The 16,135-nt window shown below is 38.6% G+C and overlaps 1 non-coding gene across 1 annotated transcript; it reads right to left on the bottom strand.

Annotated features, from left to right (window-relative positions):
* Positions 1-1,892: 1,892 nt before the first annotated feature.
* LOC115032355 lies at positions 1,893-2,001 on the bottom strand. Its single transcript, XR_003838035.1, has one exon. It is a non-coding gene; the product is annotated as a U6 spliceosomal RNA (small nuclear RNA).
* Positions 2,002-16,135: the final 14,134 nt, after the last annotated feature.

Raw genomic sequence — 16,135 nt, forward strand, 5'->3', positions numbered from 1 at the left:
AATCAAATACAGTCTAAATTAATGCTGTCTTTTTACACTAACACAATGTCTTTAATATATTATATTTTAGTAATGAGAAATGGTATATAGAAAGCTTATTAATACTTTTGGCCTTTTGGATTATTGCTGTTTTAAGATAAGATCTCATTCCATGGCCTAGTCTGGCCTTGAACTTGTAACCCTCCTGTCTTAACCTCCTGAGCATGGGGAGTTAGGATATGTGACAATCCATTCACCTAAGCTATCTACCCCTCCCCGAGAAAACATGGCTTTACATCATTGAATGACCATTAGCATTTATGATGATTGTTTGCTGTGTACTGAGATATAAATCAATAGCATATTAATCAAGAACAAAACATTTAATTGAAATCATATTATAGAATTAATGTATATCCATTGTGGGTAGTACAGATAATTCAGGAAACTACAGTAGCAGAGCCTTCTCATTTCTTATTCTGAAGTGAGAAGAAACTATACAATTACAAAGATGTTCTTCACATAGGATATAAATTATATCAGGTCAAATTGTAGTTGCCACTAGAAATCTTCAGATGGTGGCTCCAAAGTGCAGGGCTTGACTCATTCAGGATGTTGTTCATTTAAAGAAGTACAACATAGGTATACCATTATGGCAGGTTCTATAGAAAATAAAAAAAAAAACCATAGTTTCTCTGAAGAGATCAGATTCTTATTGTATATTGGACACAATGTTGTACAGTGTGTGTGTGTGTGTGTGTGAGGGTGACTGAGTTAATCAACAAAATGAATGGCAACATTGCTTCACTCAGGCAAACTATGATGATTTGACTGACAGATTATCATAGTAACAGGAAGTTATTTGCTAGTCAAATCAGAGAGACATCAATGAAGAAGGTGGTAGACAAATAATGTGTGTAAATTTGGAGGGGAGACGAGTTGAGGAAGAAACATCTTAGGAGATCAAAAGGGTGCAATATGTCCATTAGACAGTGAGGGCAACATGCACTCCAGTAGAACAACCATCATGTATCAAGAGAGGTATGGGATAAGAATATGGTAACATGTACATCTCAGATAATGAGTAAACATCATCAGCACAATAGAAAGACAGGAAATTCCAATGCCGTTATATGTGGAAAATACCACATCAGGAATATAGGTCTGTATAAAAAAATACAATGACCAGCAGTCATAAGCTGATACATTTCTTTATTATCTACTTTCTCTAGAAATGTAAACTCATAAAGGCAAGTGGTTTTTTTGGCTATCTATCCACTTCTGGATTTTCATCACTTACAAGAGTACTTAAGACATAAATGATGCTCAACGAATAGTTCTCAAGAATAGATTCTAAACAAATGATCTTCAAGTGATACTTATTCAAAATGATGCCTCATTTTCTATGGGACTATACAACTCATGATTCTTCATTCTCATATTCAGTATTTGTCGTACACAGGTGAATACTAAATGAGCACAGCATGAAGCTGTCCCCAGACAGTCCCACTAAATGTGTTCAAGCACATGAGCCTGTGAGAGACATTTTTCTTTTTTCTTTTTTTCCAATTTTTATTAGATATTTTCTTCATTTACATTTCAAATGCTATCCTGAAAGTCCCCTATACCCTCCCCCCGCCCTGCTCCCCTACCCACCTACTCCCACTTCTTGGGCCTGGCATTCCCCTGTACTGGAGAATATAAAGTTTGCAAGACCAAGGGGCCTCCTTTCCCAATGATGGCTGACTAGGCCATCTTCTGCTACATATGCAGCTAGAGACACAAGCTCTAGGGGTACTGGTTAGTTCATATTGTTGTTCCACCTATAGGGTTGCAGACCCCTTCAGCTCCTTGGGTACTTTCTCTACTCCTCCATTGAGGGCCCTGTGTTCCATCCAATAGATGACTGTGAGAAAAATATGGAACACTTCATGAATTTGCTTGTCATCCTTGCGCAGGAGCCATGCTAATCTTCTCTGTATCATTCCACAAGAGACATTTTTCATTTAAAGCACAAAGGAAAGAAGGAAGGGAGCAAGGAAGAGAAGAAAGCAAACAATGAAAGTCAAAGGAAGGAAGGAAGGAAGGAAGGAAGGAAGGAAGGAAGGAAGGAAGGAAGGAAGGAAGGAAGGAAGGGAGAAACAGAGGAAGGGAGGATAAGAAGCCAGATTTCCATGAGTTCTATATTTCAGCTTAGGTCAAATCTATCCACAATTACTATCCACCATCTCTTGAATTCTTCACCATTCCCTAGTAGCATCAAATTAAGGGTCTATCCTTTATTACAAGGGCCTTTGAAGTACATTCTATTTTCAAACTATGGCAGAGTTCATACTTGAATAAAAAACATCTAAATGAAAATACAGGTATTTAGAAAATACCCAATTATGTAAAATCCAGCAAACTGTGTGGTTATAATTGTGAAAGAAAATTCGGTAACTCCTTCCATGAGTATTTTGTTCCCTATTCTAAGGAAGAATGAAGTATCCACACATTGGTCTTCCTTCTTCTTGATTTTCTTGTGTTTTGCAAATTGTATCTTGGGTAATCTAAGTGTCTGGGCTAATATCCACTTCTCAGTTGAGTGCATATCAAGTGACTTCATTTGTGATTGGGTTAACTCACTAAGGATGATATCCTCCAGATATATCCATTTGCCTAAGAATTTTATAAATTCATTGTTTTTAATAGCTGAGTAGTACTTCATTGTGTAAATGTACCACATTTTCTGTATCCATTCCTCTGTGGAGGGACATCTGGGTTCTTTCCAGTTTCTGGCTATTATAAATAAGGCTGCGATGAACATAGTGGAGCATGTGTCCTTATTACTAGTTGGAACATCTTCTGGGTATATGCCCAGGAGAGGTATTGCTGAATCTTACGGTAGTACTATGTCCAGTTTTCTGAGGAACAGCCAGACTGACTTCCAGAGTGGTTGTACAAGCTTACAATCCCACCAGGAGTTACAGAGACAAAGTTTGGAGCTAAGACTAAAGGATGGACCATCCAGAGACTACCCCACCAGGGGATCCATACCATAATCAGCCACCAAACCCAGACACTATTGCATATGCCAGCAAGATTTTGTTGAAGGGACCCTGGTATAGCTGTCTCGTGTGAGGCTATGCCAGTGCCTGGCAAATACAGAATTGGATGCTCACAATCACCTACAGGATGGAACACAAGGCCCTCAGTGAAGGAGCTAGAGAAAGCACCCAAGGACCTGAAAGGGTCTGCAACCCTATAGGTGGAACAACAATATGAACTAACCAGTACCACCAGAGCTTGTGTCTCTAGCTGCATATGTAGCAGAAGATGGCCTAGTCGGCCATCATTTGGAAGAGAGGTCCCTTGGTCTTACAAGCTTTTTATGCCCCAGTACAGGGGAATGCCAGGGCCAAGAAGTGGGAGTGGGTGGGTAGGGGAGCAGGGCGGGGGGACGGTATAGGGGACTTTCGGGATAACATTTGAAATGTAAATAAAGAAAGTAGCTAATAAAAAAAAAGAAAATGAAAAAAGAAAATTCAGTGTTCTATGGGAGGACTGTGAAATGAGAGTCACTCTGGTTATGAATCAGGAATTAAAAAATTATACATTTCAGGCCCAGATGGGCAAGGCTTGTTTGCTTTCACCTGGGGCAACATTCCTCTTAGGGCTCCCTATGATGCAGATGATCAACAAGTATCAGTTAAACTGAATTGTTTTAAAATCATAATACAATATATTTTCATTTACTAACAAAACATTAGTGTATCAGGATATTCTATTACCTATTGATCCTAAGAAGCAGGTACTTGCTTTCATTTGCTTTTATTTCCCTTTTGTGAAGAAAGGCTTATGTTTCATGTACCTTACCCTCCTGATGTATTTACATGCTGTAAAGCTAAATTAAGATCCAGGCATATTGAAGTTGGCAATCTTTCATGAGGATTTCATTTCTTGAGATTTCTATTCACAAGGCTGACCTGGTGTTACTCAATGATCATGTGTGATGTAGTGAAATGTGGAACGTAGAATGCTTACCTCTTCGATGACAGACTCTCACTGTGCTACTGTACCAAAGAGACTTTTTAAACATATATTTGGCTGGGCAATGCACGAACAAACTATTATGCATATTTTCCCTGCAGGTGTAACATGGAAACATATATGACATAATCATCATAGAGAACATTTAGAGTAGGGGTGAGTGGGGGAAGGGACTCCTCTGAAAAACTTGTCTGTGCTCCCTCTCCACTCTTCATCGGCTTATTGCCACTCCTTCAGTGATGTTATCAAAGTCATGTTCATAGAACCCATTTGTGGGCTTGTGGAAACTGATGGGGAGGTTGGTGCAAGGATAAACAGCCAGGATGATGAAATATAAAATAAAATAAAATAAGTAAGCAGTAAAATAAAGTAAAACAAATGAACTACTCTCTGTGGAGGCATGGCCCATTAGCAGTAACCAAGAGAAGAACTAAGAATGTTCCAGAAAGGGAGCAGTGCAGGGAAAGGACATATCTGTCTTCTATGAGCCATCGGCTGCTTTCTACTGTGTAGTCTCTGCTACTTTGAAGACACCGTGGAGGGCTGGCAAGTAAAGGGAGCTGCTTGCAGATTGATTTCCTTGCTTCAATAGCTACTTGACATGGCAAAGTTTGGCTTCATTCCATTTTCAAATTGAAAATTTATACAGAAATGAGAAAAACCACCACACCCAGCAATGAATTAATAATAGCTGCCAACGAGCTCCAAGAACTGGCATACCCTCATAATGCCTCCTGATGTCGTTCTCATTGCCTGTGAAAGGGAATTTGTCCTTAAGCTGCTTATTTTCAAGCTACATGGGAAGAAAGCAAACTGTATGGCATGTTTATCCAATAAGGCATAGCAAGGAAACTGAAGAATTAGATGGGAGGGAGTGAAAAGAGATAGAAATTTAAGAGCCAGCCAGGCTGAAATAAAGCAGGCAAGATTAGGAGACACATGTACAATTCTCCACGGTCCCTAAAGTCTCTAGCGAGAAGGTAGAAATGAACTAATTTATTAGTAAAATCGCATCAGGGGCAGTAATTTCATGTTAGTGAATTTACATGTAACAACATTAGGCTCCCAACCTCCACCTCACCAGTGTGGCCCTCACCAATGATGAATGAGGTGCCTAAAGAAAGATGATAGTTTGATTGTTTTCACAGCAAACAGATCAGCTTTTTAATTTCTTGCCTCTGTGTTTATTGCTTATTTGGCCCCTTGCTCGGCTTGTAAAAACTTGGCTAAATGGAAATGAATAAATGTAATTACTGTGGGTGACAGTGGTAATCTGTGTGGGTTTTTCATATTGGCTTTGCCAGCCTTAATCTAATCACTCGAGAATATGTGTCAGAGCACAAATATACTGACAGAAAGCAGAGTTCTCAGTCAGTGCCAAGCACACACACAGGACGGGAAGCCTGGGCCCAAGCCCAGGCTGCTGCTTCACCTCTGGTTGGGAGCACAAGCTTCAGGAATATTCTAGAATGTGGGCCTGAGTGCACAAAATGGTTTGTAGTTTTGAGAATTGATAACAAAGTCTCCCAGGTGACCCTGAAGGCAACCGTTTTTCTTTAATGCTAGATACAGAATCCCAGGCCATTGCAGGGATGAACACGGAAGCCTTCCATTTTCTTGCCAGTATTAAAAAGGCTGGCAAGGCTAGCTAACCTGTTTCTTTACCTTTTTCAGGCTTTTGTTTTTTTCCATCCATAAGGCAGGGATGGGACAAGTCAGATGTTTGATGTTTGTAACAGCAGGAGGTGAGCCAGGCAATCAGTGTGGGGTAGGAAGAATGAAATGAGATAATGTATGTTAAAGTGTCTTGCAAACTACAAAGCAAAGCTAAATGGAGCAGAAGAAGAAGCCTGGGAACAGACTTTATTATATGTAAGATTTATTTTATCAAAGCAGCGGGGAAGCAGAGGATTAGTCACTAAATGGCAGCTGAATGGCTGGTTAGCATTTTGTAATGAAAAATAAATCAAGACCTATAATGCCAAATATTGGTCAAGGAGAACTCCAGATGGATCAAATAATTAAATATAACAGTAAAATATTGGGAAAAAACAGATTAAGGATTTAATATATACTGGATTTGGGGGGAATTGGAAGAGGATTCTGTAAACTGAAGAATCTTAAAGGGAAAATAAGCAAACTAAATATTAATGCTTCAAATTTTTTCAGTCAAAATGAAGATAAAATGAAAATAACTTCAGTAAATAAGACAATTGAAATGTATGAAAGCTCATGAGTTTATTTAATTAATAAAGCCCCACAGATGACTGAAAGATGAAAGCTGTGAGAAGTGTCACTCAAACACTCACTAAGGGTATGTGAAAAGCAAATGTTCAAGCCAACCAAGAGGCAAAGCCAATTTAAACCAATCTGCAAAAGCAGGAAATGCCTACTGTTCTCAGTGCTGTGGACAGGCAGAGACATCCAGGTCAACTAACACTGATGCCAGTAGCAACTTTCTGGAAGATACTGGCTAATCTATTTATGGAAATAGATTAATTATTAGACCCATGGAAACAGAGGAAGAGGAACACAGCATGGGAAATGATATAGTTATAGAAAACTGAAGTATTAGGACAAGACGGGAAACTAGTATCTTGACATACCAAAACCAATCCTTGAACCAATTTTTGAAGGAAGGAAGGAAGGAAGGAAGGAAGGAAGGAAGGAAGGAAGGAAGGAAGGAAGGAAGGAAGGAAGGAGCAAGGAAAAAGAAAAGGAAGGGTAATGGAGGTGGGGAATAAAATGAAGCAAAGAAGAAAAGAAAACTAAAATAATAGATTAAAAATTAATCTGTTACAACCCTCAGCACCAATCTTGGAAAAAATCTGTACCATTCCTAAAATAATTCCTTTTGTACATACCAAAACTATCTATCACTACAATTTAATTCCACAAATGCTATCAAGAATTTAAGGTCCTTTTGGTTTGCTAGGAAGGGTGCTGATACATTTAGAAGCGTTGGTATTTTTGTGTGGAACAAAGGAAAAGCAAGACAACTCTTTGAAGAAGGCAACACCAGATCCATCTGGGCCAAAGTGTAGCAGGTAGACCAATGGACCTTCAGTTTCACAACACAATGAGTGGGCTGGGCTAGGTCAAAAACAGAGGAGGTTCAGTGAAATGTCTTAGTCTGCTTTATATTGCTGTGATAAAACACTGGCCAAAGGCAACTTGGAGAAAACAAAGAATTTATTCTGTCCATCATCCAGGAAAAGTCACAGACAGAATTCAAGGCAGAAATTGAAAGACTTTTCCTGGAGGAGTACTGCTTACTGGCTTGCTCCTTATGGTTTGTTAAGCTTTCTTTCTTATACATCCCAGGACCACTGGCTGAGGGGAGGCACCATTCACAGTGAGCTAGACAACTCACATGAGTCATGAAAATTTTTGAAAAAACATGTGTATGAGCAAATGAGATGAAGATATTTTCACATATGAGGTTTCTGCTTCCCAAATGACTCTAGCTTACAACAATAACAGCAGAAAACCTAATCCTAACCCTAACTCTAACCCAACTCTAACCCTAACCTAACTCTAACCCTAACCCAAGCCTAACCCAACACTAACCCTAACTCTAACCCAACCCTAACTCTAACACTAACTCTGGACACAAAACTCAGCATATGAGGGGGATGTAGGGATAGTAAAGGGAGTAGCTGGGAAGAGGAAAGAAGAGAGTAGGAATAGGAAAGGGTTGTAAGAGGATAGTCAGGGTGGTGATGAATATAACCACAGTGCAGTCTGTACATACATGAAACAGGACAAGGAAAGGTGCCACAGTCTTCCTCCAAGGTATCTCTGCAAACAAGTAGAATTGGAAGTTAGCTGTGGTGGCCCAACCCTTTAATCCCAACACTTCAGAGGCAGAGGCAGGCAGATCTCTGAGTTCCACATCCTGATCTACAAAGTGGGTTTTAGAATAGCCAGGACTACACAGAGAAACCCTGTCTTAAACAAGCAAACAAAAGAAAACAAAATAGAATTTAACCACTTAAGGAATTCAAAGTAATTAACTTCTGGAGACTGCAAGGCACGGGCCTGGGTGGTTGATGTTTGTTAAAGTCCAGTTGGTAAGTTTATTTGCAAGAAAATGGAATTCATTTTCAAATCTTCTACTAGCCCATATCTTATTGCATTAATTAAGCTTGGGTAGGAAAGCAGTACTTGTGAAACAGTCATTAGAAGAAAAGAGCGTAGCGCTAGGGAGAAGACATCTCTGCTGTTGGCTGTCTGCACAGCCACACCCTGGAAGATAGTTCAGATGAGAGTTTTATTTTTATAGAGTATTTGCAAAAAAAAATTTTTTTTTCAGACCAAGAAAATATATGCATTGGATTTTCCGGAAATTGGATTTCTAGTTCTCTAAATCAGTGGTTTGGATTTTCATTTTGTCTGGGCATCCCAAGGATAGTTTGTGTCCATTGATACCCAGGAAGCTGGAACCAGTGAACCTAGGGGCAGAAAAATCAGAGTTCTCGGTTCATCCCACCAGCCACCCAAATTCATTGCCTGTAAGAGGAAATAAAGTGGTTTTGCTTCTCGTTTTAAATGCAGAATTAGAGTTCAAGCCCAGTCCTCTTACTTGGAAAAAAAATTAAAAAATAAAAAATAAAGACAGGGAAAAGTTTCTTTTATGTTTCAGGAAATTATTACATTTTGGTGAAGTGCTTAGAGGTATATAATATGAGCTGGATAATTTTCACAGCATTTGATGTAGTGAATGTTGTGGGACTTCTCCATGACACACAATCAGTATTAAGCCAACGTTTATAAAATAAAAAATGAAGCCAAGTTTCTCACCAGGAAAATTGGTTTCTGTTCAACAAGATGTCCTTCGGCACACTTATAATTTTTAGGTTTTGCTTCTCAGTATTCTTTTTCTTTTTTTTTTTACCGCAATAGATAGCAGTCAGGAATAAAAGAAAGTAGGGGGTCCCCTAAAAAGGACTTATATCAAATATTGAGAGACTCCCTGACCCAAATTAACTAATATTTAATGGTTAGTATTGATTAGAAGCTTCTTCTTGCCCTCTTAAATATAGTGTGTGCATGTGCACATGTGCATGTTCATATGTTAGTTTTCTGAAGCAACATTACAGGTCACTCCATTTCTAACAAAATATGTAGTACCATGTAATTTATTTTCATATGCATGAGGAGCTTTGCATGAATTTATGCCACTAGTTCAGGTTAAATTTGAGGCATTATGAGAAGTAAACAGAATAGAATTTATTTCCCATCTTTTAGTAACACTAATAGAATAGGGAAACTGAAGTGTTCACACTTATCAAGGCATCAAATTTATGTATGGACAAAGAATCACAAATTCAGAATTGTGAAACCTAAGGATATGAAATTCACAAGCACTGCAAAACTTCTGAATTATTGAATCGTAGGAAAGTATTAAGAACTAACATTAAAGGAATGTTCTCCTTTATAAAGATTTAAAATTCTTCTTTACTTATGTGTATGTGTACATGTTTGTGCACATGTGGATAGAGTTTTGTTTGGAGACCAAAGGGATCATGTGCTCTGGAACTGGGGTTATAGATGATTGTAAGACACACATCAGCATGGATGCTGAGAACTGAATGCTCTTCCTCTAAAAGGTTGAGCAGTGTGCTCCCTTGAACACTCTGTCATCTCTGTGGCCTCTAAGAAAATTTTAAACTGAGTAACAGTATTTTTGCAAATATTAAGATGATAACGAAATATCATGAACAATATGCCAACCAAAAAGGGAATCCAATTGCCAATAGGTTTATTATCTCATGGAAAATTCTTTCTCAGGGAAAGCTTGAAAGAGCTCTCCTGAAGTAGCCAATATCCTCAGATTCCCTCATTTGTAAATGTATTCAGCCATAAATAATAGAATTGTGCTGATAGAGCATTGCTAATTTTAAGAAAATAAACTTTTGAGTAAGTGACATAGACATGGTTGTAACAGAGTATCCACTGACTTTAAGTTGTGGGTGCACGCATGCCTGACATTGAACACATTCAGAGTCCCTTTTCCTTCTTACTGTTCTACCCTGTTGGAATCAGTCTTTACAAATAAATTTCTCTATTTCTGCAACTGCCACAGGGCAAGAAATTCTTTGCCTTCTTTTTAAAAATTAAAGATAATATTATGTTCTAAGTTCTTACTCAAATGTGCCATCCCTCTCTTGTAAGAACAAGAGATGAAGTCTATTGCAATCCGGAATCCCCAGCTGCCATTTTACTAAATGATAATAGCAGGGGTGGGAGATGCTGGAAAGCTATAAGGCTGGGACTTCCTACTCTATCTATCTGTCTTTTATCTATCTATTTATCTATCTATCTATCTATCTATCTATCTATCTATCTATCTATCTATCTATCTCTCATCTATCTACCTAAATGTATATGTATGTGTATGTATACGTATGTGTATATATTGCTAGCAGGCAAATTCCAAATACTGAATTTCTACATATGCTTTAATCATAGAATATGAAACCTGTCCCGGCTGTGGCTCTATTCTTCCTAGTGCCTGCTGGTGGCAGCAGGAGAGTTATAGCACTTGCTCATTTTCCTGCTGGGCAGAGGGAGCACACTGTCAGAGCCAGGTGACAGATCTAGTCCCTGAATGGTAATGGCACCCAGGTCCTGTGAAGCTATTCTCCTCACAAGGAGAAGCAATATCTAAGTAAATGAAAGAGGACCAGAGAAGCAACAAGAATGCCAGTCAGTAAAAGAGCAGAGCACTTCACTGAAGTCTGGTGAATACTCTATTCTTAGTAGGGAAAGAAAAGCAGACCTTGCATAGTGACTTTCTAGTAAGCCTTAAAATGCAACAGGAAACATAATCACTGGTGAGTGATACTCAGCCAAGGTTCAATACACTTCTGTTCATTTCTTTCTATCAATCCGATGCATGTGAACACAGAATAATCCAGTGATTTGGAACAAAACTGAGGACAGACAACAAAAGAAACAAAACAAAATCATGTAGAAAACAAATCCTTTTAAAAGTAAGTTTATTTTTCAGTTAGCATATAAGGTATTAAGGAACGGTGTTTGCAAGCAGAATTTGTTTTAGGTGGTTATCTTCCCTCCTCTGTCCCTTTAGTCGCAGAATTCTCATGCCTTGTACTCACCCCAGCCCCTTTTCTGCTGCTTTCTCCCTCTGACTTTTGCACCATTTTTTCCTTTATGAAGGAAGTGACACTCTCACAGACAAATATACTCTGGCACCTCTCCCAGCCACACAGCTCCACCTGTCTGTAACACCTCAGCAGGCAGCCTCATCAGTGCCAGGAATGTTGAAGACAGGTACTCCTCAGGAAAAGTTCCATATTGCTGCTCTCCAGGAATATCTGCTTGAAAGAATGTTCACCATCAAGCTATTTCCTGAAGACGTTAACTACAAATATGGGACATGTTGGGAAGAGTTCTATCGTCCGATTTGTCTCCTAAACTTTCTTCTGCTCTTTGTTCTTCCTTCTTCTCAAAGAAGACTATGGCCTGTAGGATCATAAGTGAGCTTGCTTGAAATTCTACTATGCATTTTGGTTTACATGAGAGAGTCTAGAATAAGGGTAATTAATTTTGTCTTCCTAAATACTGAGTCATCATTATATTGTAATATATTATTAATTAAATCAAATGATTATAAAGTGACAGTGATTTGTTTAGAAGTCTTGATGAGATAGGTACCAGCCTGGGTAGTTTTTACTTACTAACAAATTCGATTATCAAAATAAAACTCTAGTAATTGTCATCATTTTAGAAATGTGGAAACTGAATCATCAACAAGCCACATGTTTTCCCCCAAATTATAAAATGAGAAAGAGACACGGTGATAATTCTACTTCTTATGGTTTCAGCTTTGTACCTAATACCTTCTAATTTTAAAAATAACTATTATAAGTGGGTGTGTGGCCAGGCAGTGGTGGTACATGCCTTGAATCCCAGCACTTGGGAGGCAGAGGCAGGTAGATTTCTGAGNTCAAGGCCAGCCTGGTCTACAGAGTTCCAGAACAGCCAGGGCTACACAGAGAAACCCTGTCTCAAAAAACCAATCAATCAATCAGTCAATAAGTGGGTGTGTGTATACATTGCACAAACCCCAAATACATAAATGACTCACTGTAACTAATATGCAAAATTTTAATTTATGCATAATAGGGGTAGTTTCAGACAACAAAGTGAGAGAGTTGGGCAAAACAAAACCAACAGAAGCAATTGCAAGGGACTGAATAACTCTAGTCTAAAAGGGCTGAGTGCTAACGGAATGATAATAGGACTGGTTACTTTCACTGATGGGTTGACAATATTACTACTTTGAAAAGGTTTGCTTTCTGTAAATTCTCTGATTGTTTGCCATGCAGATAAACACAAGAATCCTCTTCCCAATTCCATGCACTTGGAGGAAGGGAGCTCCCTTGATTTCTGGATGTGAACTGAAAGGGCTTCTCCTTGCTGGGACACCTGAAAAGGTTCATTGTAAAATGCAGGCTATGGGCTCCCCAGAGATCTAGCTGTTACTGTGTTTGGCTTTCAGGTCTCAGGACTTCCTCCTTGACTGGCTATTGCTCTCTTTGCTCTCACAATGGAGAGGAAATACAAGAAACAATCATGTGAATAAACGTTAGTATTGCTATTCTATGTCCATTGGCAATTGTCTCAAGTCTTCCTCTCTAAGGTTTCAATTGCGGACTATACTGCTGAGTTTTCATAAGCTTCAGTTTAACATTTGCTCCTGCCAGGTTTATTTCATTTGGCCTGGGAGAAACAACGTAAGTAACACTTCTCCTCTTTCTTGTTCTGCCTGTTGAGATGGGATATAAAACTCAGGTAGTAGCAAAGGAGGAACACATTGGAGTGTCTTGCTTTGGCTGGATTATGTCTTCTGAGATCAAAGGAAGTGTCAACAGAGCTCTTCTAGGTGGCAGAGAAAAGAAAGTGTGATTCGCAGGTTACACAGTGTGGGTTTGTATGATGTTATGTAGCCACTTGTTTAAAATTATGTTACAGAAGCTGCATGAGGAATCGAGGCCAAAATATAAAAAGATATTAACTAAAGATGTAAATATAATGCTTTGAAAAAGAAAAAAATTAATTCTTTCACTCATCTAAATTCTCATTTCTAGTAAACTTAATAGCAAATTTATTTTATTTTTATTAGATATTTTCTTTATTTACATTTCAAATGCTATCATGAAAGTTCCCTATAACCTCCCCCCACCCTGCTCCCCTACCCACTCCCACTTCTTGGCCCTGGCATTCCTCTGTACTGGAGCATATAAAGTTTGCATGACCAAGGGGCCTCTCTTCCCAGTGATGGCCAACTAGGCTATCTTCTGCTACATATGCAGCTAGAGACACCAGCTCTGGGGGTTCTTCTTGTTTCAAATTGTTGTTCCACCTATAGGGTTGCAGACCTGTTTAACTCCTTGGGTACATTCTCTAGCTTCTCCATTGGGGGCCCTGTGTTCCATCTTATAGATGATTGTGAGCATCCACTTCTGTATTTGCCACGTATTTGCATAGCCTCATACTAGACAGCTATACCAGGGTCCCTTAAGCAAAATCTTGCTGGCATATGCAATAGTGTCTGGGTTTGGTGGATGATTATGGGATGGCTCCCCAGGTGGGGTAGTCTCTGGATAGTCCATTCTTTTGTCTTAGCTCCAAACTTTGTCTCTGTAATTCTTCTCATGGGAATTTTGTTCCCTATTCTAAGGAGGAATGAAGTATCCACCCATTGGTCTTCTATCTTCTTGATTTTCTTGTGTTTTGCAAATTGTATCTTGGGTGTTCAATGTTTCTGGGCTAATATCCACTTACCAGTGAGTGCATATCTAATGACTTCTTTTGTGATTGGGTTACCTCACTAAGGATGATATCCTCCAGATACATCCATGTGTCCAAGAATTTCATAAATTCATTGTTTTAAAAAGCTGAGTAGTACTCTATTGTGTAAATGTACCACATTTTCTGTATCCATTCTTCTGTTGAGGGACATCTTGGTTCTTTCCAGCTTCTGGCTATTATAAATAAGGCTGTTATGAACAGAGTGGAGCATGTGTTCTTATTACCAGTTGGAAAATCTTCTGGGTATATGCCCAGGAGAGGTATTGCTGGACCTTCCGGTAGTATTATGTCCAATTTTCTGAGGAACCTCCAGACTGACTTCCAGAGTGGTTGTACAAGCTTGCAATCCCACCAGCAATGTAGGAGTATTCTTCTTTCTCCACTTCCTTGCCAGCATCTGCTGTCACCTGAATTTTTTATCTTAGCCATTCTGATTGGTTTGAGGTGGAAATCTCAAGGTTGTTTGATTTGCATTTCCCTGATGATTAAATATGGTGAACATTTTTTCAAGTGCTTCTCATCCATTTGGTATTCCTCAGTTGAGAATTCTTTGTTTAGCTCTGTACCCCATTTTTAATGGGGTTATTTGAATTTCTGGAGTTCAGCTTCTTGAGCTCTTTGAATATATTGGATATTAGTCCCCTATCAGATTTAGGATTGGTAAAAATCCTTTCCCAATCTGTTGGTGGCCTTTTTGTCTTATTGACTGTGCCTTCTGTCTTACAGAAGCTTTGCGATTTTATGAGGTTCCATTTGTCAATTCTTGATCATACAGCACAAGCCATTGCTGTTCTGTTCAGGAATTTTTCCCTGTGCCCATATCTTTGAGGCTTTTCCCCAATTATTTACTATTAATGTCAATGTCTCTGGTCTTATGTGCAGGTCTTTGATCCACTTTGATTTGATTTTTGTACAAGGAGATAAGAATGGAACAATTTGCATCCTTCTACATGATAACTGCCAGTTGTGCCAGTACCATTTATTGAAAATGCTGTCTTTTTTCCACTGGATCGTTTTAGCTCCCTTGTCGAAGATCAAGTAACCATAGGTGTGTGGGTTCATTTCTGGGTGTTCAATTCTATTCCATTGATTTACCTGTCTGTCACAGTATTAGTACCATGCAATTTTTAATCACAATTTCATTTCTGATTTTGTAAAGTAAGATACTGTCCCTGTGCCCTCTAGTAGAGATTGAGGTCAGGCATGGTGATTCCACCACAGGTTCTTTTATTGTTGAGAATATGTTTTGCTATCTTAAGTTTTTTATTATTCCAGATAAATTTGCAAATTGCCCTTTCTCTCTCAGTGAAGAATTGAGTTGAATTTTGATGGGGATTGCTTTGAATATGTAGATTGCTTTCTGTAAGATAGCCATTTTACTATATTGATCCTGCCAATCCATGAGCATGGGAGATCTTTCCATCTTCTGAGATCTTCTTCAATTTTTTTCTTCAGAGACTTGAAATTCTTATCATACAGATCCTTCACTTCTTTAGTTAGAGTCACACCAAGGTATTTTAGGTTATTTGTGAGTATTGTGAAGGGTGTTGTTTCCCTAATTTCTTTCTCAGTCCATTTATCCTTTGTGTAGAGAAAGGCCATTGATTTGTTTGATTTAATTTTATATCCAGCTACTGCACTGAAGCTATTTATAAGGTTTAGATATTCTCTGGTGGAATTTTTGAGGTCACTTATATATATTATCATATCATATGCAAATAGTGATATTTTGACTTATTCCTTTCCAATTTGTATCCCCTGATGTCCTTTTGTTGTCTAATTGCTCTGGCTGGGACTTCAAGTACTATATTGAATAGGTATGGAGGAAGTGGGCAGCTTTGTCTAGTCCCTGATTTTAGTGGGATTGCTTTGAGTTTCTCTCCATTTAGTTTGATGTTGGCTACTGGTTTGCTATACATTGCTTTTATTATGTTTAGGTATGGGCCTTGAATTCCTGATCTTTCCAAGACTTTTATCATGAATTGGTGTTGGATTTTGTCAAATGCTTTCTCTGCATCTACTGAGATGATCATGTGGTTTTTGTCTTTGAGTTTGTTTATACTGGATTACATTGATGGATTTCCATATATTGAGCTATCCCTGCATCCCTGGGATGAAACCTACTTGGTCAGGATGGATGATTGTTTTGATGTGTTCTTGGATTTGGTTAGCGAGAACTTTATTGAGGATTTTTGCATGGATATTCATAAGGGAAATTGGTCTGAAGTTCTCTATCATTGTTGGGTCTTTTTGTAGTTTAGGTATCAGAGTAATTGTGGCTTCA

This window comes from Mus caroli, chromosome 1, assembly GCF_900094665.2.
Source record: "Mus caroli chromosome 1, CAROLI_EIJ_v1.1, whole genome shotgun sequence".
In the NCBI taxonomy this organism is placed as follows: Eukaryota; Metazoa; Chordata; class Mammalia; order Rodentia; family Muridae; genus Mus; species Mus caroli.